This window comes from Phacochoerus africanus, chromosome 1 (assembly GCF_016906955.1).
Source record: "Phacochoerus africanus isolate WHEZ1 chromosome 1, ROS_Pafr_v1, whole genome shotgun sequence".
NCBI classification, from domain to species: Eukaryota; Metazoa; Chordata; class Mammalia; order Artiodactyla; family Suidae; genus Phacochoerus; species Phacochoerus africanus.
This window is the reverse complement of record NC_062544.1, coordinates 226,756,323-226,777,416: the sequence shown is the minus strand read 5'-3', so window position 1 is coordinate 226,777,416 and position 21,094 is coordinate 226,756,323. Positions and strand designations below refer to the sequence as shown.

Here is a 21,094-nt window from a genome sequence, read left to right as displayed (position 1 = left end):
GCTGGGTCGGCCCTGGCGGTAAAAATCCAGATTTTTTCCACCCCTCCCTTTCCTCTCCCACTTCAAAAAGATCAGTCTTCTTCCTCTGTTCTTTCCAGTTGATAGTCTCCAGTATGAACTTCAGACGCGCCTGTCTCCTAATATTTTATAAAACTGGTTCTTCTTAATGTAAAGAAGCTTATGGAATACTTAGATGAGGTGCTTTTAAGACAAATAATTGTAATTGATAATTGGCTGGATAACTTGGCTTCCGTCCAGCATGTTTCAAGTTTTCATGTCACGTGACTACCCCAAACCCTCAAGCTTGTGATTCTACCTGCAGGCCCCAGGAGAACGGAACTCCATCGCCATTTCCGGTCCTTAGACCTCGGCGGTGAACGTCACTTCCTTAGCAATGCACTTTAACCCGTTCCACCCAGTCTTCTCCGTTGCACTTTACAAACATAATCTTTGTGAACACTTTTGTTTTTCCCTAACATCTAATGGCAAGAAAATTACTGTTCAAACGATCCGAAAAAATACAGGCCCACGAGATGCAGTGAGCCTGGCTAGGGAGGACTGGGCGGAGCTTGAGGTCACGTGACCCTAGGCCCGCCCCCTTCTCTGCAGCTGAAGACTTCCCCTCCCACAGTGACAGAGCCTCTGGGTCGGTCGGTGTCGGTACACTTTTTGCACCTCGCGCCCCGGCAGGTGAGCGGCGACCGGTAACCGGCGGCTGGTGGGGCTAGAGGGCGTGGGAGGAGGAAGAGAAAGCAGCGTGTGCATGGTGGCTTCTCCTTTTCAGGGCTTCCTCCTCGCTGTCATCCTGCATTGGCGAGGATCTTATTTCTCCAGTTATCTTGACCCTTGCTCCCCCACTGTGGTCTCCCCTGCAACCTAGGGGTTGGGACGTCCACCTTTCCCACGGTTGGGGGTGAGTGCGGCCATTGTGGTTACCCATTCGGACTCTTCGGGGCTTCGGGTATTGGGATTGGTTCAGGCATTCCTCGGTGTCTGCAGTAGTCTCCAGGTCTGAATCCCCAGAACCCATTCTTTGGCAGAGGCCTTGCATGGTCTTTACATTCAGCCCTAGGCTGGGGAGCGGGAGGTAGGACAAACCCTGGAGGCAGAGGCGTCTCCTGCGAGACAGGCTTGGGAGAGAATGTCACCAATGTGGCCCTCATTGCGGAGTCACTGTAAAGCTTGCTTCCAAATGTGCATTCTCTGTAATTGAGTTTTTATCTGACATCCCTGCAAGGGTTGTTTTAAAGATGTTTGCAAGCTTTGGATGGGTCTGGAAAGGTAAAAGGTGGCCTTTTACCTTTCTCTTCTCTGATGTTACAGTGCAGAAAGGGAAAGGACAGTTGAAAGAATAAATATATACTAGGTTCAAAACAGAAGGTGCTGATAATGCTACAGTCTCGATTGAATGGGGAAATGTTGAAAGATGGTGTTGCCGGGATCATGGTCTGCGGATACCCAGGCTAGCTTTAGGAAACGTGATTTCCCAGGAAAGGAAGTAATTCAGAAACTGACTGGGCTAGAAAGATTAAACCAAATGTATTTGACCATAAACTTAAAGGTAAAGAGGTTAAGTCAAGATGGTTTCTGCTTTTGAGGTCCTCTTTCCATTTTCCCCTAAAATCCTACTTAATCACCACTCCTTTGACTAGTGGTAAATTTATATTAGGTAGCATTTGTGTCCCTCCTTAGCTTTCCCTATTTTTAAAACTCTAGGTGACTTTTTCAGATTTTGATGGATAGTATTTTGTGAAAATACAGAAATGATTTTGTTTAGGTTTTTGCCTAACCCTGTATACTCCCATTTCATTGGTAGTGTAGTTACCGTTGTTTTGACCCCAAGCAGTGTGCTTTAGGGAAGAGTGTTTTTCTGTTTGAGGTTAAACTCTTTTGTTTATACTGCAAACTCAGAAACTCCCTTGATTCTTTTAAATTGAAAGTTCTTACAGAAATTACAAACTTGATTTTTAAAATTTGGGTTATACTTTTTCTTTATCTGGAAAATCATATTCTCAGTTAAGCCTTGTGGTTTTCTAACCCTTGTAATTGAAGAATTCATTTAAAAGACAGCTGAAAAATGAGGAAGATGGAATCATTGTCTTTGGATATGACTGACTTACTTTGTTTTTCTGTATCTTCCAAATGTACAATAAACTGGTTTTATTTTGTTAAAGGGAAAATTAAAATTCTAGAGTCACAGCAGTTTAATAAAATATTTTATATTAGGTTCAAAATAGAGAAATTAGCCCATTGATGCTTATTACCTGAAAACATAACCTTAGACATCTTTATGCCTTCTCCAAGTAATGAAGAAGACAACTATTTATTATTAATACTTAACAGCATTTTATGCATATGACCTATATTGAACAATAGCACTAATCAATCAGCATGCCTGCTACTATATATAATTTTATCCATTAGTTTGCTCCAGAGTGAGCTTCCCTGATCTCTAGAGAGAAAAATATAAGCAGTGTTGCTTCATTGCCCAGGTGACATTCCACCAAAGAAGAGGAATTCTTTAAGTGTCCTTGAAGTCCAAACCAGTCCTGTCTGGGTGAGACCAAAATGGGGTAGAGAAAACAGGCTAAAAAAGATTGAGTCCTAGAGAGGATAATGTCAATATGAAAGAGGTTGAATGAGTTTGCAATTTTACTTCACAATTCTCCTGATTTTAGGGAACTTACAAAAGCAGTAATTTAGACCACTAATGAAATCTAGAAGATTGGCAGCAGGAATTGGGGATTAAATTGCTGCTAAAGTTGGATTTGAAAGAGCTTTGACATTGTATACAATTGACACAAACAAGTGATTTAAAGCTTGTTTAATACTCAGTTTATGAGTATTATATGTAGAAATCTTAACATTAATTATGGAATTATGCTGTATTCCAACATTAAATGGCACACAAGTATTGGTGTCAAGGTTCTGACCTCTCTTGGGTGCTCACTCTGAGGCATATATCACTGCCTCTGTCTATGTTGGCCTTTACCAAGAATGCTTTCTTCGCCTGTGGGTAAAGCTAGCCACTCAGCCCTATAGACTAGTACACAGTATTTTCTGTTCCCCTATTTTCGCTTCTAGCATGTTGTGTTTAATTACTGTTGCTGAGCTGTTCCTTAGTAAACTATAAAGCTCTTAGGAGTTCAACTCTAGACAGTGTCTTTAGCACCAGGATGCTGAAGTATGTGATAGGCACACACTAAATTGTTTACTGAATGAATATTTGACAATTGAATAGGGAGATTAAACTGCTTTTAAAATTCTTGTAGATCATAGCTTCTTCTAAGATTATACACCAGATATTAGCTTTCAAATATAAGTTGATTATAGTAACCATTCCAAATCATAGTCAACAGAATAGATATAAACCTCAGATAGACTTTATTAATGAATAGAGAGACTATTCTCTAACTTAATTGCTCAGCATATAGGTTCACAACATGTTTGGATGATATGAAAGAGACCAGAGGAGGAGTGAGTAGTAGTTAATGAAAACAGTGGCACTGTGCAGGCTGCACGTGATGTAGCACTAAAAGTCAGGATCATCATTCAGCACTGCCACTTTAGCTGCATTTTTTTAAGTCAAGTTAGGGAGTGAGGACCTAGGGTTTGATACTTAGGAACCTTCCTGTCAAAGGTATTATGATTTCAGGTGAGATAAACCCTAGATAATCTATGTGAAAGTATTTTAAAAACTAAGTGGTATTTAAATATAAAGCATCATATTGCAGACTTTATTTTATAGGAACAGATTTATAGAAACAGATTTCCCAATCAAGTTCTGGCCTCAACACTTATTTAAATTGTATGAGGAGGTCTTTTGTGGCTCAGCAGGTTAAGCATCTGGCATTGTCCTGCAGCACCCTGGGTCTCTGGTGTGGTGTGGGTTTGATCCCAGGCCAGAGAACTTCCACATTCTGTGGGTGAGCACTTTCCTCATGTTTGCCATAGGTACTGCTAAATTAGATCATGAATGCAGAGGACCTAACACGTACTTTGTATTCATTCTCATGGTGGCTTAGTGGAAACGAATCTGACTAGTGTCCATGAGGATATAGGTTCAGTCCCTGGCCTTGCTCAGTGGGTTAAGGATCTGGTGTTGCCATGAACTGTGGTGTAGGTCGGAGACATGGCTCGGATCTGGTGTTGCTGTGGCTGTGGTGTAGGCCAGTGGCTATAGCTCCAATTCGATCCCTAGCTGGGGAACCTCCATTTTTTGAGGGTACGGCCCTAAAAAGACCAAAAATAATAACAACTTTACTGATAGCTAGTTTGATTTTATATACTGAATTTCTTTCTTTCTTTCTTTTCTTTTTTTTTTTTTGTCTTTTCTAGGGCCTCTCCTGTGGCATATGGAGGTTCCCAGGCTAGGGATCTAATTGGAGTTGTAGCCACCGGCCTATGCCACAGCAACGCCAGATCCTTAACCCACTGAGCAAGGCCAGGGATCGAACCTGCAACCTTGTGGTTCCTAGTTGGATTCGTTAACCACTGAGCCACGACAGGAACTCCTATATACTGAATTTCTAAAGGAGATTTTTAGATAACCTGTGAGATTGAGCAACAGGTTTGGGGTATGGAGAAAGGAGTAGAATGTGAAATAAGCCTATTATGAAAAAATAGCAAGAAAAATGTATTTTTGAATTTATGAATGTATTTATGATTTATGAATAGGAGCTGAGAAATATCAACATAAAGCCAATTATTTTGGCAGGTGCACTGAATTTTTTAGGCTGTACCTGCAATATGTGGATTTAATACAATCAATTTAATAAAAATTGATAGTATTTCATAGGTATTTTCAGATTTAATCTATGATTTTTTTCATTGCTATGTTTTTGGTGTCAGTATTATGACTAGCCACTACAATAAAATTTTTAGTTTTGAATCTTTTTTTTGGGGGGGGGTAACACCTGTGGCATGTGGAGGTTCCCAGGCTAGGGGTCTAACCGGAGCTGTAGCTGCCGGCTGACACCACGGCCACAGCCACACAAGATCCCAGCTGCATTGCAACCTACACCACAGCTCACATCAATGCCAGATCCTTAACCCATTGAGCAAGGCCGGGGATCGAACCGCATCCTCATGAATACTAGTAGGATTCTTTAACCACTTAGCCACAATGGGGACTCCTAGATTTGAATCTTAATGTTATCTGTAGAAACTGTTGTTCTTTGTTGATAAACCTTTTAAAAATTATATCAACAACATGTCATGTTTTATTTCTTTTCTGAAAAATAATTAAGCTAATTTTATTGGAAATAAAATGGGTAATGCATGGTATAATGCAGATGAGCTCCAGATGTGCTTGAGCCGTGAAAAATAGCCAGACTTTTGTTTTGTTTTGGCTGTTTCTTAGTTTATTTTAAATGTCTATTTAAACATAAGGTGTTCCATGGTGGCTCAGTGGGTTAAGAATTCAGCTAGTCTCTGTGATATGTGGGTTCAATCCCTGGCCTCTCTGAGTGGATTAGGGATCTGGCGTTGCTGTAGGCTGCAGCGTAGGTCACAGATGTGGCTCAGTGTTGCTGTGGCTATGGTGTAGGCTGGCGGCTTCCTAGCCTGGGAGAACTCCATATGCCGCAGGAGCGGCCCAAGAAATGGCAAAAAAGATGAAAAAATAAAAAATAAATAAATAAAATAGAGCAGTTCCTATTGTGGCTCAGCAGGTTAAGGACCTGACATTGTCTCTGTGAGAATGCTATTTCGATCCCTGGCCTCACTCAGCGGGTTAAGGATCCAGATCTGGTGTTGCTATGGCTATGACATAGGTCTGCAGGTGCAGCCCCGATTTGACCTCTAGCCTGGGGACTTCCATATGCCTCAAGCGCACCCAGAAAAAGAAAAATAAATAAATAAATAAAATAGAGGAGACATTAAATTAGAAAGCACCTATAAAGTTGAAGAAAGGAAATGATACAAAAACTGTACGTGATTGGTATGTACACATTGAAAAAGATGGATGGAAATGCATCAAAATAAGTAGTTTTCTTGATTAGGAGATTAAAGATTTGACATTTATTATTATACCTTCTGTATATTTGAGTTCCTACAATCACTAGTCATTCCTTTCGGCAGCAAAATATGGAGAATTAAGGCATTTAAATGATGATTTCTTCTTAATTACTTGGATATCTTAAATGAAAATGTTTTGACTCATCCAGGTAAGTAATTTTATAGGTGCAGAAATATTTTTAGGCCTATGTAAGTTCAGCAGAATTTTAAAAAACAGAAGTAAATTTCATCAGATAAAGGACTTTAATTCATGGCAAAGTGATATTTCAATACAATGGGAGAAAAAGGCATACACAGTAAGTATATTTGACCACAATTTGTCTATCCAAAAGAAAATTAAATTGAGCCAATACTTTGCAGCATATGCAGCATATCCATCTCAGATGGATTTTTCAATGAATATTTTTAATATTTTATTGCTTAAAATAGTTAAACAGTTAAGCGAAAGCTTAACTATTTTAAACAATAAAATATTAAAAATATTAATTCCTAAAAGTTTTTAATATATACAGTCTAGATGTAGCAATGACCTTTTAAATCAAGATAGGAAATCTAAAAGTTGTAAAAGTAAACATAGGTATGTGAGACTACGTAGAAATGAAGAATTTTCAGTGGCAAAAATAAAGGACAAAACAGATTTTAAAAAAATGTTTGAGGAGTTCCTGCTGTGACTGGTGGGTTAAGAATTTGACTACAGCAGCTTGAGTCGCTGTGGAGGTTCACATTCAATCTCCGGCCAGGCGCAGTGGGTTAAAGGATCCCGTATTGCCACAGCTGTGGCTCAGATCAGTCCCTGGCCCGGGAACTTCCATATGCCATGGCTACAGCCACTTTAAAAAAAAAAAAAAAAAGGGCAGGGTAACCACGATAACATGTGCATGTTAAAATACACTTTTGTGCATATCTCTATACGAGCTGAATGGCAGAAAGGATAGTCACTAAAATGTTTAGTACTTACGTTAATGCATGGATGGGTGCTTCAGGTGATTTTTATTTTCTCACCCTTTTCTATATTATGTGTTTGTATTTTTACAATGAACATGTATTCAATAGGATAAAAACTACCTTTCTTAAAAATAAATCTGGAGTTCCCGGCGTGGCTCAATGGTTAACAAACCCAACTAGGAAGCATGAGGTTGTGGGTTTGATCCCTGGCCTTGCTCAGTGGGTTAAGGATCTGGCGCTTCCATGAGCTGTGATGTAGGTCGCAGATGCAGCTCAGATCCCATGTTGCTGTGGCTGTGGTGTAGGCTGGCAGCTACAGTTCTGATTGAACCCCTCCCTAGCCTGGGAACCTCCTTGTACTGCAGGTGTGGCCCTAAAAAGACAAAAATAAAATAAATAAAAATAAATAAATCTGATAGGACAAAGAAGGAATTAAGAAAAGGAAAAACTCCATTTGAAATGGCCAGAAATGGCAATTGTCAGAAGTTTTTTTGGGCTTAATTTCTCCTTAGGTATCTGAAGGGAAAATGTATTAATTACCCTGACAGTTCCACAAATTCTCCTTAATTTTGTATTCGACCCCTAGCCTGGGAACTTCCATATGCCACAGATGCAGACCTAAAAAGCAAAACATACAATAAAATGAGATAAAGTAAAAATATATAGGAAAGTGATAGGCATTACTAGATACGGTTACAAATTTTATTTTTGGTGTGATAGTAAGTCTTCCAGAAATGCTTTCTGCCTTGGAGATAGAGAGCAGATTGCACAAGTGTGGAGTCACCTGACTTAAGCATATGACAGTATAGGGGAAAGTCCACATTTGGGTTTTGGTGAATTAAAAAAAAAAAAAAAAATTCGGGGTTAACTCTCCTAAAGAAAGTTTCCAATAAGAATGCCTTTAAAGAAGCAAAATTAGGGAGTTCCCGTTGTGGCTCAGCAGAAACAAACCTGACTAGTATCCACAAGAATGTGGGTTCAATCCCTGGCCTTACTCACTGGGTTAAAGATCCAACATTGCCCTGAGCTGTGGTGGAGGTCAGTGGTGTGGCTTGAATCTGGCATTGCTGTGGCTATGCCAGATCAGGCTGGCAACCACAGCTCTGATCTGACCCCTAGCCTGGGAACTCCCATATGCTGCACCTGCGGCCCTAAAAAGCAAAAAAAAAAAAAAAAAAAAAAGAAGCAGCAGCAGCAGCAAAATTAAAAGTTACTTACAGTTATTTAATACTTCATTTCAGTTCTTCTAAGAATCTGAAGTTAATGTATCATTCAAAGCCATCATAGAAAATGGCAGATACTTTAGAGTGGGATTTGTTACATGTCTAAAGCATTTTTATTTGTTTCTCACATAGATACATATATATACACACACATGCACAAAATATACACACATATAATTCTTTTCCTTATCAGTTTTACTAACTTAATTACAAAATTATATATATACACACACACATGTGTTCTCTATTGTAAACTGCACAGATTTTTTTCATCTAGTTTTATTAAGATATAATTGACATAACACTGTTTAAAGTGTACAACATAATGATTTGACTCACATACATCATGAAATATGTATGTATCACCAAAGTAAATTTAGCAAACATCCATCATCTCATATAATACAAAATTAAAGAAATAGAAAAAATTTTTTTTCCTTGCAATGTGAACTCTTAGGGTTTATTCTCCTAACAACTGGTGATTTGATATTTCTATAAATTTTAAAGTAATCACCATGGTAAGTCTAGTCATGGTGTCACCATGCAAAGATATTACATACTTATTGACTGTGTTTCCCACACTGTATATTTCACAGCCATTGACTCATTTTAATTTTGTAACTGAAAGTTCGTTGTCTTAATCTTCCTCACCTATCCACCTCATCGCTATCCTCTGCACCTCTGGCAACAGTCTGTTTTCTGTATCTTTGACTCTGGTTCTGTTCTGTTCATTGTTTTGTTTTTCAGATTTCACATATAAATGAATTCATACAGTATTTGTCTTTCTCTGTATGTTTTATATCTTGGCTATTGTGGATAATGCTGCACTGAACATAACGAGGTACATATATCTTTTTTAGATGTCAGAGTGGAATTACTGGATTGTATAGTAGTTCTATTTACAACTTCTTGAGGAATGTACAAATTCTTTTTGAAAAGAGTTGGGATACGTGTAAATAAAAATTAACTGCAGAGTTCCTGCTGTGGCACAGAGGGTTAAGGATCTGGTGTTGCCACAACTGTGGCTCAGATTCAGTCCCTGGCCCGGGAACATCCATATTCTGCAGGTGTAGCCATTAAAACAAACAAAAAATAACTTTAGTTTTGAGAGGCAACCTGGGTAGGTAAGGAGGTTAAGGGTGTAAGTACTGGAGACTGTCTGAGTCAAATCCTGGCTTTGCTATTTCTTAGCAGTGTGACTTTGGGGGAAGTTTCTTTTATCTTTCTGTATTTCTGTTTTGGTTTTTTTTTTTTTTTGAGCTTTAAAATAAGGATATTAAGGGTATATTTATCTCATTAAATGTTGTGAGATTAAATGAATAAGAAAAGTGATTAGGACAATAATGGATACATAATAAGAGCTATATAAATATTTGCCATTGTTTTTTTGTTTTGTTCTTTTTTTTTTTTGGCCATTTCTTGGGCCGCTCCCGAGGCATATGGAGGTTCCCAGGCTACAAGTCTAATCAGAGCTGTAGCCGCCAGCCTATGCCAGAGCCACAGCAACGTGGGATCCAAGCCACGTCTGCCACCTACACCACAGCTCACGGCAATGCCGGATCCTTAACCCACTGAGCAAGGCCAGGGATGGAACCTGCAACCTCACAGTTCCTAGTCGGATTCGTTAACCACTGAGCCACGACGGGAACTCCGTATTTGTCATTGTTATTCAGTTACTGTGCTCTCTGCTCAGTTCATTAGGTTTATATAGTAATTTTATCACCTTGTTTAATTGTTTTAACACTTATCAAATGACTTTTTGAGTTGAACGGATAATATATGTACGAATATAGTAAAAATTATATATTCTGTGCTTATGTGTGTTTTCTCCCTCTCCATCCTTATTTCTTTTTTTCCATGTATTTTTTTGCAAAGGTGTCATCTCTTCATGTTATTCTGGACCTTACATTTTTCTCTTAACAGTGTTAGCTTGGAGGTCCTTCTTCACTGATGCAGTTAAAGATGCCTCTTTCTTTTTAACAGTAGTCTAGTATTTGCTTATACTAATGTACCATGATCATCTTATGTAACATTTGTTGAGAGTTCACTCTTGTTTCAGCCAATTTTCTAAATATTTTGGTTGGATGAACTCATAGAAGGCTCACAGGAAACTTTTGAGATTGGTATTATTTTTATCCTCATTTAATAAATGAGGCAATTTAGGCATGGGGTGGTCAAATGCCCTACAATGTCATACAGTTTATAAGTAATAGGACTCTGGATTTGAACTCAGGGAGTATCTTTTCAGAGGTCTTTATCTTAATACCACTCAATATATACAACCTCTCATACTACCACGAGTTGTTTAACTGTGTAATCCTTATATTAATGGACATTCCAATCTTTTGCTACAAATGAAATAATGCTATAATAGATATTTTATAAAATTTTAAAGTACATTTTTAAAAATGGAAGAGCCAGGTCAAAGGATATGTACATTTTGGATTTGGGTGGGTATGGCCTTATTATTCTCTAATTTAGGGGTGCACTGAAGGCCAGGTTTGCCCTCAGTATTTTGCCACTATCTGCCGTTTAGGCTGAGTCTTGGGGAAGCTGAATAACTGAATGACCCTAACGTTTCTAGCATCCCTGAATCATGTGTGGTCTACTGTCATGAATTAGCATAGGTTACCATCATACCTAATCATTGTAACAGTGTTAGTATAGGAGCAAGATATGGCAAATGTCATGACTTTTTGTTACTTTCAAATAACAAAGTATTCTAGATGTAACTTGAAATGCTCTTTATGTGATTCATACATTGAAATTCTGTTGGAGTTCCCATTGTGGCTGAGTAGGTTAAGAACTTGACAGCGTCCGTGAGGATTTGGGTTCAATCCCTAGCTTCGCTCAGTGGATTAAGGATCTGGCATTGCTGCCAGCTGTGGCATAGGTCACAGAGGCAGCTCAGATCTGGTGTTGCTGCAGCTCTGGCTTAGACCTACAGCTGCAGCTCTGATTTGAGCCCTAGCCTGGGAATTTCCATATGTCGCAGATGCAGGCAGAAAGAAAGAAAGAAAGTAAATTCTGTTGAAGTTTGAATGTAAATTATTAAGAGTAAAATATTACAATTGTTAATCATTTTGAAAGTTGCTGATTTTATGTACAAAAATAATTGCATTAAAGCTTTTGAATAGTTAGTAGGGAATCAGATTGCTGATTAATATGAACATTGAGAGTGTGTAGCTAGCTAAATGTAGGAATGACTATCTTTTGTGAAAAATGGGTTGTCACTCTATAAGTCTTAGTCTTAGGTAATGCAGAATTATGCAGTGAGGGGCTTTATTAAGATGAGTTACAATACCCACAAATTATTTTGAATATAACATACTTCTGTTCAGTGTCCTCTATTTCATTTGTTTCAATAAAGGGAAAAATATCTCTTATTAACCCAAAGACCAGGCCAACTGACACCAAACTTTTCAATGTGACCCAGAGCAGACACTTAAAATACAGAATGCTCAAGTTACAACTTGGTATACTTACAGTGCTTGAATATTGATTTATACTACTTGCTATTGTTCATTTGTATGTATATGTTTTAAATATGATCTCATCCTTAACCAAAGGTACTGCTGGATAAGGAGAAGTGCCTATACGCAAAGATAAACACTATTAATTCTTTATGGTTAACTATTTCTCCCTCACATTAGAGCAGAATAAAACAACAGACAATAGCTCCCTCTCCCTTCACCCTCCAAATGAATCATTGCCATAGCAACTTTGATATCCAAAATATTAGAGATTAGCCTCAGTTTTGTTTTTTTCTCTTTTTTTGTCTTTTTGCTATTTCTTGGGCCGCTCCCACAGCATATGGAGGTTCCCAGGCTAGGGGTCGAATCGGAGCTGTAGCCACCGGCCTACGCCAGAGCCACAGCAACGCCAGATCCCAGCCGTGTCTGCAACCTACACCACAGCTCATGGCAACGCCGGATCCTTAACCCACTGAGCAAGGGCAGGGATCCAACCCGCAACCTCATGGTTCCTAGTCGGATTCGTTAACCACTGCGCCATGACGGGAACTCCCAGCCTCAGTTTTGGAAAACAAACTGTTCTATGCCTCATGGCTCAAAAGTTCACTCAAGATAGGGCTAAGCTTTTCCTAAATCCTTGCTCAAGATACTGCCATTAAGCCCTGTTCTGAAACATAAATGAGTGAGTACTTTAGAGGCATATCTGACTAATATACTCCTGAGCTATTAAGAGGCAGTAGAAATTCCCAGGAATTGCCAAACTTGACTGGACAAGAGGATGCCACACAGCCTTATGAAGAGCCACACAAGTTCACTGTAAACAAACAGATACAAGCCCATTTGGTTGTTTTCAACTATTCCCCCTATAATATTTCTAGGGTTAAATTTCTTTGATTAGCCTCCTAGGCCATGTAGTCTTGTATAAATCTTAGTTGACAAGTAAAAACACAAGTGATTTTATCTGTTTTTGTAGAATTATTTGGTGTTCTAGCATTCATAACATCAAAGAAAATAACCACTAAAACTATAAGATTTTTAAGTTTTTGTTTTGATTTTTGTTTTTTAGGGCTGTACCAGCGACATATGGAAGTTCCCAGGCTAGGGGTGGAATCAGAGCTGTAGCCACTGGCCTACGCCACAGCCATAGCAACTCAGGATCTGAGCTGCATCTGTAACCTACACCACAGCTCATGGCAACGCCAGATCCCCGACCCACTGAGCAAAGCCAGGGATTGAACCCACATCCTTTTGAATACTAGGCAGATTTGTTTCCGCTGGTCAGATTTATTTCTGCTTTATCATAATGGGAACTCCCTAACATTTTTAACTTTTAAGAAACATTTTTTTTCTTTTCTTTTTTTTTTTTTTTTTTTTGCTTTTTAGAGCTGTACCCATAGCTTATGGAAATTCCCAGGCTAGGGGTGGAATCGGAGCTGTATCCACTGGCCTGCGCCACAGCCACAGCAACGCAGTATCGCAGCTGGGTCTGCGACCTACACCATAGCTCACAGCCAACACTGGATCCTTAATCCACTGAGCAAGGCCAGGGATCAAACCCGCAACCTTATGGTTCCTGGTCAGATTTGTTTCCACTGAGCCATTACGAGAACTCCAACATTTGTATTCTTTATACCAGAAGGTCATTCTGCGAGGGTAATATTTGGCTTGAGCTTTGGCAGCAGGTAAATACTGATTTTTAAAACTTTGGCCATTGGGCATTAGGCCAAGATGTGTGTTCATTGTATTTCAAAGTGATTGTATCTGTTTCACTCATTAAGTGAGAATGCCTCTTTCCCACACACCTTTACCAGTACTGTCGCTGAGCAGTGTTTAGTAATTGCCTGCTATGTGTCAGGTGCTTTACTGTCTAATCGGGGTACTCATTGAACAAAGCAGACATGGCCTTTGTTTTCCTCACTCTTATAGTCTGGCAGTAGAGACAGACACTGAACAATTCTGTTCACAGATTTTTAATTACAGCAATGGCAAGTGCTGCAGAAGAGCAATATTGAAGACTGTGAGAGTATACCAGGGGGAACTGGCAGTTAATTCCTTAGCAAACTGTACTATTGAAAACCTCCATCTGTGATTGAGTCTTCCTCTCCCCACAGCCAGTTTAGTTAAACAAACCCTGGTAGTTATTAGGCATAGAATACTAGGCAAACCATTAGAAATGCAAATTTCTTGCCCTCTGAATTGAAGATGTCTGTGGACTTTTGCCTGAAGTTGTATCCTTAAATCCATGTCATGAAATGTTTTTCATCTGTAGTAAGCAGTGTTCTTTTCCTCTTTTGTCCTCAAATATGTCCTCAAAATATGCTTTATGTCATATTTTTATTTCAGAGATTTTATGAATTCCTAAGTTGAGATGAACCTACTTAGGGTGATCCATGCTTCCTTTTAAACATTGAGTTAATAAGCCTTTGCACAGTTTGTGAATCTTTTTTCCCCTCTATTTCATTCATGAAATAAATGACAGGACAGATCCATTTGAATGTGTATGCACGAATTTATGTCACAAGTTGGAGTAGCATTTTTACTGCAGCATTGTTGATGCCAACTCGTCTGTGTTCCTCATTCTCAAGTGGATTGCTTATATTTGGCCTGCTCGAGTTAATGCTTTCTTGGCAAAGCAATCAAGGAAATTGCTCATTAAGTAACATTCAAAAGAGTGATATGGTACTTATAGGCAGTTTTTAAGAGAAGTTTGCAAGTATTTTGAGCAATGGTTTGTTTGTTTAATAGTTGTAAAATTTCTTGGTTGACTGCTTTTGCAGGGAATAATTGTCATGTGAGACTGCTGACATTTAAAAAAAATTAATTAAAGGAACTTCATAGGCAGTGTATCTGAGAAAACCTAATCCAATGCCAAAGAGCCATTGCATGCTCAGAACCCGTGAAGGTTAAGGATCCTCTGAGAAGAGAATTTATTGACAGTCCTTGGCACCGTGAACTTGGACTTGTAAGCTGTTTAACCCAAGAAATTTCATTATTTTTAAATACTTTTTTTTTGAGGGAAAAGGAAGACTGTAGGATTTGAAATAAACTAATACTTCACTTTGTTATCATTATTGGATTTTAAAGGTATTTCTAGTTTTTCACAATTGTTTTCAAATAAACACCTTATCCACATGTCAAATATATTTTCAGAAGTAGAATTTACAGTTCAAAAAGTAGAACATTTTTGAAGGCCTTGTTGCGTAAAGCCAAATTGCTTCCCATATATCTTTTTTCTTTCTTTCTTTTTAGGGCCTTACCCTAGGCATATGGAAGTTCCCAGGCTAGGGGTCAAATTGGAGCTACAGCTACTGGCTTATGCCACAGCAGTGCTAGATCCAAGCCACATCTATGACCTGCACCACAGCTCACAGCAACGCCCGATCCTAAACCCACCAAGCAGGGCCAGGGATTGAACCCACATCCTCTTGGATACTAGTCGGGTTCATTTCCACTGAGCCACAACAGGAACTCCCCCATATTTCTTACGAAATAGTAAACCTCATTGACCTTTCCTTGATGATTGTAGGTCATTATAATGGCCATTAATCAATTCATAGAATCTTTCCTTGGGTGCTTTATATTTATTCTTAGAGGGCTGCTCTTTAGTGATTTGTTGCTTTAAATCCACAGCAGTGTGAACTGTTAGATAATAATTTTTAATTGTGCATAAATTGAGTCAGTAAGACTATACAAAGTTCCCTTGCAGTATGCAGAAACATTAAGACTGTCATTCTAACAGTTTAGAGATATTGTTTTTCTCCTTCCTAGATCTTTATTCCAAGGAAGGTTGGCAAGTGTGACCTCATATATAAACACTATTGTGCTGTATTTAGTTCTGATACCATTAAATACCGTATCATTTTTGCAACATGTTTTTTTTTTTTCACTTCATCTTCATAGCTGTGAAATTAGTATCCTGCAGTTTCTGGAGTGCTATAGTTTAAATTTGTTGGGTTTTCTTCTTAGTACATCAAATAAAGGGATATGTTATAATTGGTGAAATCTTAGATTAAATGGAATTATACGTAGGAGAGTGTGTAATTTAAGAATTGCTCTTGTGAGATAGCAGCTTAAGGGTATTCATATGGCTCCCTAGTTGGTTGCCTTACTTTAGCTTCATCTAGTCAGTTAGTTAAAGTGAAATAAAGTATACTAGCAAAATATAAAAAATAAAAATAGCAAAAATTGGGAAACCGTGAAAAGTATAAATAATAAAAAATGGGAAACTGTAAAGAGCATTATTAAACTATAGTATTTATTTAATAGAATATTACACAGTTTAAGATGATATTAACAATATGTAAAGTTGTATTTTAGTATTAATTGCAATTATGTAAAAAGTTGTGAGGAAATAATAACAAAGTTAATATTCAAGTGGTGAGACTTTTCTTTAGGTGTTTTTTAAAATTATAAGCATATTGCTTCTGAAAATAAATTTTAAGGAAAAGTATGTAGCAAATGTTTATTTTCTTTACTGTTTGTATCTTTTGGCTATCTTCTTGGCTATTTACATTCATGGTAAGATAAAAACAGTGATTTGTCTTGTTTGTAACCTGAAATCAAAAAATATAAAAATTGACACGAAAGTCTTATGGGATACTCTGTTACGTTAGCTTCACTGTAATTTTTATTTTTATTTTTATTTTTGTCTTTTTGCCATTTCTTGGGCCGCTCCCACGACATATGGAGGTTCCCAGGCTAGGGGTCGAATTGGAGCTGTAGCCACCGGCCTACACCAGAGCCACAGCAACGCGGGATCCGAGCCGCATCTGCTATCTACACCAAAGCTCACGGCAACACCAGATCCTCAACCCACTGAGCGAGGCCATGGATCGAACCCTGCAACCTCTTGGTTCCCAGTTGGATTCGTTAGCCACTGAACCACGATGGGAACTCCTTCACTGTAGTTTTTAACTCTAATAAGTTTTATCTTAGAAATAAGAAAAATAAGAGAAATTTCTTAGATACTGTTTTAAAAAGCTTCATTATTCCAAATTTTATGGCAGTCTGTTGACTAGAAATTGTCCACTACTGTTTCCTGTTGCAAAATTGTATTGGGTCTGTTTTCATTAATATTCTTATTAGTTCAAAATATGCCCATTTACTTTATAGTTAATTTTTTTACTATTATAACCAGTTATTTATGTTTGTGTTATAAATCTAGTCATTAATAAAATACAGCATTATGCATTCTTTAAAAATCTTAGTTCTTTAGGAGGTGGATATTCTAGGAGCAGACTGTTCTTGGTGGTACTGGTTCTTTAGTGTGTGACTGATCTTTATGTTATCTTTTTTCACCTTCCTTTTGCCTGCATATTGTCCTTTGCTATTCTAATGAAGGGTCAGTTATTAATGGAAAAGAGGCATCCCTGATTTTTTTTTTAAGGTGATAAAGGTTAACGCTACTGGCTAAAATAAGGTCTCTTGAATTATTTGTTATTAAGTGCTTAGCTGTTAAAATTGGACTAAATTTGGGCTTCTCCACTTTATCTCTAATCTTGAATGGACTGCTTAAGTCTCAGAACCTGTTTCCTAATCAAACAGTACCTGCATCACAGGACTGTTGTTAAGGTTTAAATGAGATATATTTTTCTTAACCTAATACCTTGGGGTGTAATAGGTGCTTAACAAGTGGTAATTGACATTATCTATTTTTAATATCAGAACATTTCATTGATTTACTGCTATGGAAGGTTTTATGCTATGTGGAGGGAAGGGAGTGAGAAAATGACAGATATACTCCTTGAAGGCAGGGATACTTCAGTCTGTTCATACAACAGTTTTACCTTTGGTTATAGGCATCTAAGCTATCGTTAATACCTTAGAACTTATATACTGAATATAGTATTTTGTTATTCTGGTTAAAACTGTGGATTATCACACACAATATGGCCCAATTTTATTTATAAAAATTTGAAGTGAAAGGAATATGTGATTATTTCCAGAAACGCTATCAAAATGGCTTATGGATAAGCTTGTCAACATAGCTTTTATTGTTGCCATAGACACATTTTTTTTTTTGGCCCCACCCACAGCATGCAAAAGTCCCCTAGGCCAGGGATAGAACCCTTGCCACAGCAGTGACAATGCTGGATTCTTAACTGCTAGGCTACCAGGAACTCGGTATCTTTACTATTTCTTTTATAGGAATGCCTGTATTTTGATAAATGAAGGGATGTATTGTGTGTGCCCTCAAAAAAATTTATTTTGGGAGTTCCCGTCGTGGCGCAGTGGTTAACGAATCCGACTAGGAACCATGAGGTTGCGGGTTCGGTCCCTGCCCTTGCTTAGTGGGTTAACGATCTGGCGTTGCCTGAGCTGTGGTGTAGGTTGCAGACGCGGCTCGGATCCCGCGTTGCTGTGGCTCTGGCGTAGGCCGGTGGCTACAGCTCCGATTCGACCCCTAGCCTGGGAACCTCCATATGCCGCGGAAGCGGCCCAAAGAAATAGCAAAAAGACAAAAAAAAAAAGTTATTTTGGTTAGGAATAAATTTTTCCTGATTCTGTAGGTTCAGTTTGCCATCTGTGATTTTTCTGTACTTCTCTGTTCCGATTGCTACTTTTGTCTGTACATTTCATTGTAGTCCATCTCAGTAATTTAAGTAATGACATTATCTTTGTCTTTATTTTTAATCTTTTGTTCTATCCATTTTTTAAAAAATAGCACTATGAAATATGAATAAAAAATAACAATTTTTATTCTTGAAACCCTCTTCTTTCTTATTATGTTGATTAAGTTCAGTGGACCAGTAAAGGCAACAGGGACCCAAATGATTTCAATCTTAAATTTTTTGTCATCCTTAGCAAGGTAGCCTGCCTGCTTTGATTTGCTTCTTTCAAGATCCCAAGATGGCTGTGTGTCCCATGCAGATGACTAGATCCCAAGTGAAAAAGTGTTTCTTATGGCCTGTATCTTTTTTTTTTTTTTTGTCTTTTTGCTATTTCTTGGGCCGCTTCCGCGGCATATGGAGGTTCCCAGGCTAGGGGTCCAAATCGGAGCTGTAGCCACCGGCTTATGCCAGAGCCACAGCTACACGGGATCCCAGCCGCGTCTGCAACCTACACACAGCTCACGGCAACGCCGGATCCTTAACCCACTGAGCAAGGGCAGGGATCAAACCCTCAACCTCATGGTTCCTAGTCGGATTCGTTAACCACTGCGCCACGACGGGAACTCCGCCTGTATCTTTTAAAAGAGCAAAAAAATCATTCCCAGAAGCTCACCAGCAGACTTTCCTTTATCTCTTTGATTGGTCAGAACATCATTACATGCTCATTTCTAATCAGACATTAGCAAGGGAACTGGAATTACCTTAATGAGTCTACCAAAATTTGAACCAATTTAGGGTTTTGCTAGCAAGATAAAAATGGAGAATTATGCTAGTCAGTAATCTACCACATAAGCCTTTCTATTTGTGTTGCTAGGTAGGTAGATTAAATAAAACGAATTAAGAAAGTACTTTACGAAATGATTTAGGGAGTTCCCTGGTGGCCTATTGGTAAAGGATCCAGTGTTGTCACTGTTTTGGTATGTGTTCATTCCCTGGCCCAGAAGTTTCTGTATGCTGTGCAGCCAAAAAATAAATTTAAAAAATTTAGTACTATAGTCTATAAATATAAGGTAATTTTATTAGCTAGAATCTACCTATTCTGTAATTTTTGTTATAATTATAACAACCATAAAAATAGTAAACAGATTCACGATGACTTTTCTAAGAAGGTAAGCTATATATGAAAATAAGTATTTGCTTGTGATCAACTAGATTCTTCACCTTAAAAAAAAAATCTGCTATTTCCAAAATTAGTCTTAAATAAGTTGGAGAGAATGCATTTTTTCAAGTGTTGCATTAAAATAATACTGAAGTATCACTGAAGTGCCACAGTATCAATGAAGGCTTTTCTTTGTAAATAAATATTGTCTTGGAACCTTGGTATTTAGCTTTTATATAACACCTCACCCTTGCTCCAATAGTCATATCATTCAAGACTGGTAGTAAAGACGTTTCTGGAATAATGAAATTGCTAGGTATGGTGCATTAACCAGTAGCAATTTGGAAAGGACCTGGTAAAACAGAAGGAGCAAAAGTGGGCCTCTGGTGTGATTTGCCACTGCAGTGTTCTGCAGGGTGTGGGGAAGAGGCTGATATGATGACTCATTAGATCAGCTGGTTGACTTATGCAAGCTATTGGAATTTTCTCCCTTCTACAGCAGGGCTGGTTTTGTTTTATAATCTTTTACAAATATGAGGTGGGAGGGGGGTTTACAACTTATGACTTTTAGAATCTTGGTTGTTAAGTGCATTTGCTTTTTCTCAAAATAGAAGTCCAACAACTAAGGCATTTTTTTTTTTTAGTATAATCATTGAGTTGATTTCTCTGAGTGCAGGTACATATATACCACATTGTTTTCATGAAAGTAACTTTTTAAAGTATCATACTTTTATTTTTTAAATAATCAAGAACAACAGTAATAGCTACATTTATATTACAAAGTAGTTCTTAAATAGCATATAAATCAACTATACTCCAATAAAATTTTTTAACAATGAAAGTATGAGCAGCATATAAAACTTCATGTAGCATTAAATCATACCATGATAGTTTGACTCTCACGGAGATTTCGTGTAAGATTAACATTCATTATAATCTAACTTGTGATATAATTTTCTTATTGCAAGTTAAAATGTTTTGGGAAGTTGTTGTCTTAAAATTTTCAAAAGCCTGTGCTTTTTCACATAGAGACCTAAGCATCCAGTGGTGAAGCAGAAGATTTTAGTGGGGTATTTATTTTCCTTGTTTTCATAAATAACAATGAAAAGTGGTTAATGGATACAAATTCGTATGATGTATGACCATGCCTGTCACACTTCTGTCTGCTTTGCCTTATTCAATTAAGTCAGCATAGCATGTCTACCTAATATATTATTTTTTTTTATTTGTGGGGAGGAAGCACTTTCATATTTTTCTTTCTTTTTTTTTACTTTTATATTTTTCTTGTAAAATAATATGGAGTTCCCGTTGTGGCATAGCAGAAGTGACTCCAACTAGGAACCATGAGGATGTGGGTTCGATCCCTGGCCTTGTTCAGTAGGTTAAGGATCTGGCATTGCCATGAGCTGTGGCATAGGTCACAGATGTGACTTGGATCCCACATTGCTGTGGCTGTGGTGTAGGCTGGCAGTTGTAGCTCTGATTGGACCGCATATGCCGCAAGTGTGGCCAAGCAAAAAAAAAAAAAAAATGTACAGGAGCATACAAAGAAATTTTCCTGCTTACTACTATAATGTCCTAATTGTCAAGATTCTAAGAAGTGGTGGGAGGGTATTTATTAAGTGTTTACTTGTTTTCTGCAACTGGGGTGCTCTGGTGAAAAAGCTTTAGAAGTTCACTAGGAACCCTTTCATTAGTGCTCTGGGACTTGCAGACTTTAATGTT

At 38.0% G+C, this 21,094-nt stretch overlaps 1 protein-coding gene across 1 annotated transcript in view; it reads left to right on the top strand.

Moving 5' to 3' along the window:
* Positions 1-588: 588 nt before the first annotated feature.
* The window catches only part of ATP6V1A (ATPase H+ transporting V1 subunit A), a 64,236-nt gene continuing 43,730 nt past the window's right edge, over positions 589-21,094 (top strand). Inside the window, exon 1 of the mRNA XM_047792169.1 lies at positions 589-690. The gene's annotated coding sequence lies outside the window, so the exon portion shown is untranslated. The remainder of the gene's footprint in view (positions 691-21,094) is intronic.